The sequence below is a fragment of the Osmerus eperlanus genome, chromosome 10 (assembly GCF_963692335.1).
Source record: "Osmerus eperlanus chromosome 10, fOsmEpe2.1, whole genome shotgun sequence".
NCBI lineage: Eukaryota > Metazoa > Chordata > Actinopteri > Osmeriformes > Osmeridae > Osmerus > Osmerus eperlanus.
In genome coordinates this window covers 1,883,325-1,890,504 of record NC_085027.1, presented here as the reverse complement: position 1 = coordinate 1,890,504, position 7,180 = coordinate 1,883,325, and the positions used below count along the sequence as shown (strand labels likewise).

At 51.6% G+C, this 7,180-nt stretch overlaps 3 non-coding genes across 3 annotated transcripts; all 3 read right to left on the bottom strand.

Annotated features, from left to right (window-relative positions):
- Nucleotides 1-277: 277 nt before the first annotated feature.
- LOC134028571 (U5 spliceosomal RNA) lies at nucleotides 278-395 on the bottom strand. Its single transcript, XR_009931546.1, has one exon. It is a non-coding gene; the product is annotated as a U5 spliceosomal RNA (small nuclear RNA).
- A 575-nt stretch (nucleotides 396-970) lies between these two features.
- LOC134028577 (U2 spliceosomal RNA) lies at nucleotides 971-1,161 on the bottom strand. Its single transcript, XR_009931551.1, has one exon. It is a non-coding gene; the product is annotated as a U2 spliceosomal RNA (small nuclear RNA).
- Nucleotides 1,162-1,720: 559 nt separating this feature from the next.
- Nucleotides 1,721-1,838, bottom strand: LOC134028569 (U5 spliceosomal RNA). The gene has a single exon (XR_009931545.1). It is a non-coding gene; the product is annotated as a U5 spliceosomal RNA (small nuclear RNA).
- Between the last annotated feature and the right edge of the window lie 5,342 nt (nucleotides 1,839-7,180).

Below are 7,180 nucleotides of genomic sequence, written 5' to 3'. Positions count from 1 at the left end.
AGACAAAAGCCTTACCCGCACGCACGCACGCACGCACGCACGCACGCACCTAACCCCAAAGCCAAGCAGGGACGGAAGCCGAAAGCCAAGGCCAAAAGCCGCAGAAGAAGCGGGGACGGAAGAGGAAATCAAAGGAAAAGGCAACAGAATTGAAACGGCTACAGAAGATGCAAAAACAAAACCTGCCTTGCACGCACGCACGCACGCACGCACGCACGCACGCACGCAACCCCAAAGCCAACCTTACCCTGCTTTTGTCACACGTCCATCAGGCTCTGCCCTCCCTCGGGCAAAGCCTCCCAAAAATACCACGTTCCACTCGTCGGCGTTCCCCTCCACGGAAGTCTTTAGTAAAAGGCGAAAGGCTTGTGCGTGCTGAAGGGGAACCAGAGTGCCGATTTGAAACGGCCCAAACGGCCTACCCCCAACCCCTCCGTTGGCCCTGACTCACCCGTCCGCGGCGGCGAACCGCATCCTTATCGGGAAAAAAAGGCGCGGAAACGCCACGGGCCTGCGGAGGGGCTCGGCCCGCCCGCCCGCTTGGCTTCTCTTTTATCGCCGCAATTTCTCCATTTCACGGATCGCTTTTTCTCGATTAAGATCCCTACGTGTTTATCGTATGCGCCTTCCAGCCAGTCGACTCCGTGTTGGTGTGGGCTGACACGGCGATAAAAAACTCATTCCGATTGCCTTCCCATTTTTCACCTCGGCCGCTGACTGTCAGCCAGTTCTCTCTCTCTCTCTCTCTCTCTCTCTCTCTCTCTCTCTCTCTCTCTCTCTCTCTCTCTCTCTCACTCACTCACTCACTCACTCACTCACAGCCCCCCCCCCTTTGAGGTCACTCACCTCACTTTTTTTTTTTTTTTTTTTTTTTTTTTTTATATCTAAAAGGGCGGGAAAACGCCACCGGCCGACAGGGCTCCGCCCACACCCCCTTTTTTTCACTAGCTTTTCTCTTTGACACGCTTAGAAAGAGTGCACCCTTCCCGGAGACGCTGCAATACCGGGGCGATGCGCGGAGCGGACGGAGCGAGCCCCTGTTCCGACTCCCTGTTGCAAAAATCCGTTTAATATGTTGTCCTCGCATGGAGGACATATCAGATATTAAACTGATAAGAACAGATACTACACTTGATCTTAGCCAAAAGGCCGAGAAGCGATGACCGCATTATCGGACGCCCCCCGCGCGCGGACCCTCCGTGCACCGGCTGGGCCACTCGGTCGCCACACCAAGAACGGCCGAAACTACGGAAGCGGAAAGCCCAGGCCAGAAGCCGCAGAGGAAGCGGGGACGGAAGCGGAAAGCCCAGGCCAAAAGCCGCAGAGGAAGCGGGGACGGAAGCGGAAAGCCCAGGCCAAAAGCCGCAGAGGAAGCGGGGACGGAAGCGGAAAGCCCAGGCCAAAAGGCAACAGAATTGAAACGGCTACAGAAGAAGCAAAGACAAAAGCCTTACCCGCACGCACGCACGCACGCACGCACGCACGCACCTAACCCCAAAGCCAAGCAGGGACGGAAGCCGAAAGCCAAGGCCAAAAGCCGCAGAAGAAGCGGGGACGGAAGAGGAAATCAAAGGAAAAGGCAACAGAATTGAAACGGCTACAGAAGATGCAAAAACAAAACCTGCCTTGCACGCACGCACGCACGCACGCACGCACGCACGCACGCACGCAACCCCAAAGCCAACCTTACCCTGCTTTTGTCACACGTCCATCAGGCTCTGCCCTCCCTCGGGCAAAGCCTCCCAAAAATACCACGTTCCACTCGTCGGCGTTCCCCTCCACGGAAGTCTTTAGTAAAAGGCGAAAGGCTTGTGCGTGCTGAAGGGGAACCAGAGTGCCGATTTGAAACGGCCCAAACGGCCTACCCCCAACCCCTCCGTTGGCCCTGACTTGGAATGCCAGATTCACCACAGGGAGGGAGGGTCAGGGAGGGGAAGGAGAGGGGGGTAGGGATGGGGGCAGGGAGGGTGGCGTGGGGGGGGCTCCTATGAGGGTGTTTGTTGGGGAGGTGGGGGGGTATTCTTACTGGCCTTGAAAATCCTCAAAGTTTTGTGTTTTTAAAAGAATGCCTTTTGCTCTCGAAGGGTGAGAAAGTTTATAGGAATTGAGCTGTAACTGAATATGCAAGAGAAGCATCAAGAATATGAACTCACTGTTTTAAAATGTAGTCTTTAGATTTTACTTTTCAGTTGAACTTTTAAACCTTAAGGATGCGTGGAACTTGATAGAGAAAGAGACGAGAGCGAGAGAGCAGTGATAACTCAAACTCTCTCTTTCTCCCCTCTCCTCCTCTCTCTCCCTCCCCTATAATTTTTTGCTTTTTTCCTTCCTCCAAAGAGGAATGGCGTTATTAAAAGCGTCCCTGCGTTGTAGCGTATCAGTGTGTCGTCGCATTAGATGGTCGTCCACCACCGGCTGTTTCTCCCTATCAGCTGTCGGCACCTCGACATGTAACCACTGTGCTGATTGGCTCCCGTCATCCCCTCAGTCACAGCTGTGGGCCAATCAGGCGCTCTCTTCCTGGTTCTGCTGGACCGTGCTTCTCTGAATGTGTGATGTCATCAGTGACTCAGCTGTCTAACATATGTCCCTGTCATCTTTAGTTTGTTTTGAAACACCACACACATATATATCTATACATATCTGTATTGAGATTGATATATATATATAGGGGTGTGTGTGTATATACATATACAGTATACACATACCAAAATATCTTTTAGTTCTACTTCTTCCTCTTTAAACTGATTATATAACCAGAGAAAAGCACACAGATTATGATAATGTCTTCATCTCAGTCTCCTTTGATGTGTGGTAATGTTTTTGTTTGAGGAATCTCATGCTTTCTATTCTATTTATCCGATGCCAAGCTCGTCCGGCGAGCAGGGTCCTTGTCCTCATCAGCTGGACACGTGGAACACAACAAGCCTGTGGAGGGAGGATCTTGATCACATGTCCACTGCAGATCAAATGGAATCATTTAGCAGTCACAGTTATCCAGTGCGAGTCCAAACACCAGCCATTGGCAGACTCTGTTTCTCGCAGCTTCTCGAGTCGAGAAACATCTACGTATCCCCACCCTGGCAGAGAGGAGCTGTGGTTTCTCCAGATATATTTTGGGGCTTCTTTCATGCTTCATTGGACAGTTTGTAAGTGAAGTGTGACAGGAAAGGCAAGGAGAGAGAGGGGAAGCAAAGGGCCAAGGCTGGACTTGAACCCAGGCCGCTGCGGTAAGGCCTTAGCCTACATGGTACGGCCACTTCTCCGGTCTGCTGCTGGGCGGCGCTCCCCAGCGTGCTGTGTTGCTGTGTGTTGGGGATCAGTGTTGAGGAGAAGTGGTGAGTTTGGGATCTCTGGAGCTGTGCTACTGAACCATGTAACTGTGTGAGATGGCTTCTTTAAGGAGCCCAGGGGGCTTGCGTTGCCCCTGGAGTGGCCCTGAGTTTATCTTCCTACGACTTCCTGTGTCGCTCGTCTCCTGGGAGCGCCGACCGGAGCGCCGCTGGAACCCTACGATAAAAACCCCTGGCAGGATTTCACATGCTGCTGGGAAAGAGAGAACACAGGGATGGAAGAGAGAGAGAGTCATGGGGGGAGAGAGAGAGGCATGGGGGAGAGAGGCATGGGGGAGAGAGAGAGTCATGGGGGAGAGAGAGAGGCATGGGGGAGAGAGAGAGGCATGGGGGAGAGAGAGAGGCATGGGGGAGAGAGAGAGGCATGGGGGAGAGAGAGAAAGAGAGGCATGGGGAGAGAGAGAGGCATGGGGGAGAGAGAGAGGCAATGGGGGAGAGAGAGAGGCATGGGGGAGAGAGAGAAAGAGAGGCATGGGGGAGAGAAAAAGACGAACAAAGATGAGAGAGGGAGAGAAAGGGAACTCAACCAACAAAATTTAACACCAGTCACATGATCCAACAGGTCGGGATGACCGGCCAATGAGAACGTCTTTCATGGAAGTGTGACACTATGAGAGGTGCGGGGATGGAGGAGAGTAGGTTATTTTGGTGTGTTTGGTCACTGATGACTGTGTCCAGGCTGTACTGGCCTGTTCTGAGTCATGACACCCTCAGAAGACAAACACACACACACACACACACACATACACACACACTTACACACACACACACTCACAGACACACACACTCACACACTCACTCTGACACGCAAACATGCACACACACACCGAAAACAGACATGCATATGCTTGTCTTGTGTGTGTGTGTGCGCGAGTGTGAGCACTGACTGTCATCGAGTCTTTTCCAAGGGGACTGGAGGGAGCGGGAGGGAGGAGAGGGAGAAGATGTACTTACGCCAACATTTAATCTCCAACAACCTTAGCTGCCTCGGGTCAGAGTAAACCCTTTTATATTAGGGGCCAAGTTCGTATTTAATCATGTTAGCATTCACGTCTGGATCATAGCTAAAATGCTTTCACATGGCCAAAGTCCTCTGTTCTGTTTTAAGTCGACGGCTCCATGTGCTCCAATGTGACAGGGCCGGGCCAGTAAGTATTTACAGTTATCATTTTCGCATGACTCTTTCCGATATCGCTGTGTCATATCTCTTTGCTGGGCTGCCTCTTCACAGCCACATCTATCTGGCCCAGATTCCACACTTGTCAGTGGGCATGCTCAGTGGCTGTAGATCACCCGACTCTGGTTCACTTGTTCCAGACCTCTCTCTCTCTCTCTCTCTCTCTCTCTCTCTCTCTCTCTCCGTCCTTTTTGCACTCTCTCTCCATCTTCCATTCGCTCTGCCTCACCTTCTCTCTCTCTTTTTCTCTTAGTCTATTTCGGTCTCTCGTTTCTCTTTTTCTCTTTCTTTCTTTCTTTCTTCTCCCTCTCCCCCCTCTCCTCCCCCTTCCTTCCCTCCCTCTCTCTCCCTCTCTCTCTGTCTCTCTTTCTCTCACCAGTAATAGGCCAGCAGGGGATTTCTCTTCCAAACAATCGCACTCCTCTCTCAAGCCATATCTGAGATTCGCACATGTGCGTTCAAAGTTACGATGACAACCTTCAATCTTCAGCTTAGCATTTTTACACACAGGAATTAGAAGGTAGAACATTAGTGTGAGTTCCATGTCATCGCTTGGACTCGGAGTGACTCACGGTCAGATAAAAGAGTCTCTTGATGATCCGAACAGGAAGAGGCTGTGAGACCAGCCAGGGCGGGGCACCACTCAGCACAATGCTGAATGAATTCCATTAGGGCCTAAATTACCTTTAATAATAAAACAACAGGCAATTACGGGGGCACTGTTAGCATGGTATGGAGGTGTGTGTGTGGGGTGTGTGTGGGGGGGTGGTATATATATGTGTGTGTGTGTGTGGGCGGGCTTGCGTGTGGCGCGGGCCGACCATATGGCCGGGCTCACTGCTAGCCCATCGTCATAAAGCTAACATTGTCGTGACTGATGCATGGAGAGGCAGTGGAGGGCTCTGAAAGATCCATTTATCTTCTCAATTAAGGCTGAGAAGGGGGGAGAGAGGGGGGAGAGAATTGGGGGGGGGGGGAGGCGGGAGCCCCTGTGCGGTCCACACTTAGCAACATGTGGCGGGGGTTTGGGTAGTGTGTGTGTGTGTGTGTGTGTGTGAGAGAGAACGAGAAAGAAAGAGAGAGACACAGAGAGAGAGAGACAGAGAAAGACCCCCCCTCATCCCCCCCTCATCCCCCAGTCGTCCCCCCCAACTCCAACCCCCCTCCTACTTACCCCGCGCCCCTACTTACCCTACGCCCTCCTCCCCTTCGACCAAGTGGCCAGGAATCTCTTCCCTGGGGCAGAGGCCCACTTTCATGTGGGAAGCCTGGTTCCAGCAATCAGAATCCAGACCCTCCTACACAGACACACACACAGACACAGACACACACACACACAGACACACACACACACACCCTGAAGGCTTATCTGCCCAGTCTCCATGGCATGCAAGCTTCCTATTTCCCTCCATGATTTCCCTCTGTCTCTCCATCCAGCTGAACACCAAGGCCAGACAGATAAACAGACAGATAAAGTAAAGATAGGTAAATAAAGATAGATACATATAGGTAGATAGATAAAGATAGAGACAGACAGACAGATGATAGAGGATAGATGATAGATGGGTAGGTAGGTAGAAAGAGATGGATAAATAGATCTCTGACAGTGTGAGGAAGGGAAACAGCAGGCATCGTAACACTAAAAACACAAATTCAAATCACTTCCTGTCTTCTGGGCATTGTGTTGTGTGTGGGGGGGGGGGTGACGGGAGATTGGGGGCGGGGGGGAGTGGGGGCTAGCTAAACCGTTTCGACAATCTACAAAGAGGGGCTTTGAAGTTAGTCGCTGTTATCGGGGGGCAAAGTGAAGGAAAAAAAGGTTTATTATCTCGCCTCTTAATTGGAGTGCCGATTTCAGATCCTAGTTGGTATTAATTAGGCTGGCTGATGTGTGATTGTGCAGAGGCTGTGGCTGGGAACATCATGTTTACCCTGCCCTGGTTTAGACAGCTTCCCACACTAGCAGACACACTGGCTGCAACACAGGGGCCAGAGTAAGAATGAATGTGCTTGTCTCACACACACACACGCCCACACACAGACATATTACTCTATCCTTAAGTCCTTGATGAATTGACATGGTCTCCACACACACACACCACATACATCCATAAGCCCTTGATAATTCGACAGGGGATCATAGGAAGCATGCATCGTGTTAATATAAAAGCAATTAAGGCCTAATAATAAATCCTGTTGAAACCCTCAGACTAGTGTACACAACCAGGTGGGCAGCCGTCACCAGGCCATGCACAGACGTGATCAAACAGCCCTCCCTCTGCCCAGCTCCGACTGCTCAGGGTTTGCGGTGGTCTCCCATGGCCCTGCCTCGCAGACTAAACAAGCCTTTGTTACTTTGTCATTTTTCACATACAGTACGGTGCCCCTGTGTTGTGTCACGTGACCTCTCACCCCAGGACCATCACTCAGTCCTGGTTCTGTTGGACTGGGAGGAGAGAGTGTCTGAAGGCGGGTGCGTTCGATTCGACCCGTGACGTGGGCCTCCTCCTCGGGAGGAGTGAGACAAAAACGTGTATTTATGTGAAAACGAGGATGATGTCGTCCTCAGCGTGTCTGCTGACTCTGTTACTTAGGATGAGATGCTGTTGGCTGGTGGGTGTGTTTCTGTGTGTGGGTGTGTGTTTCTGTG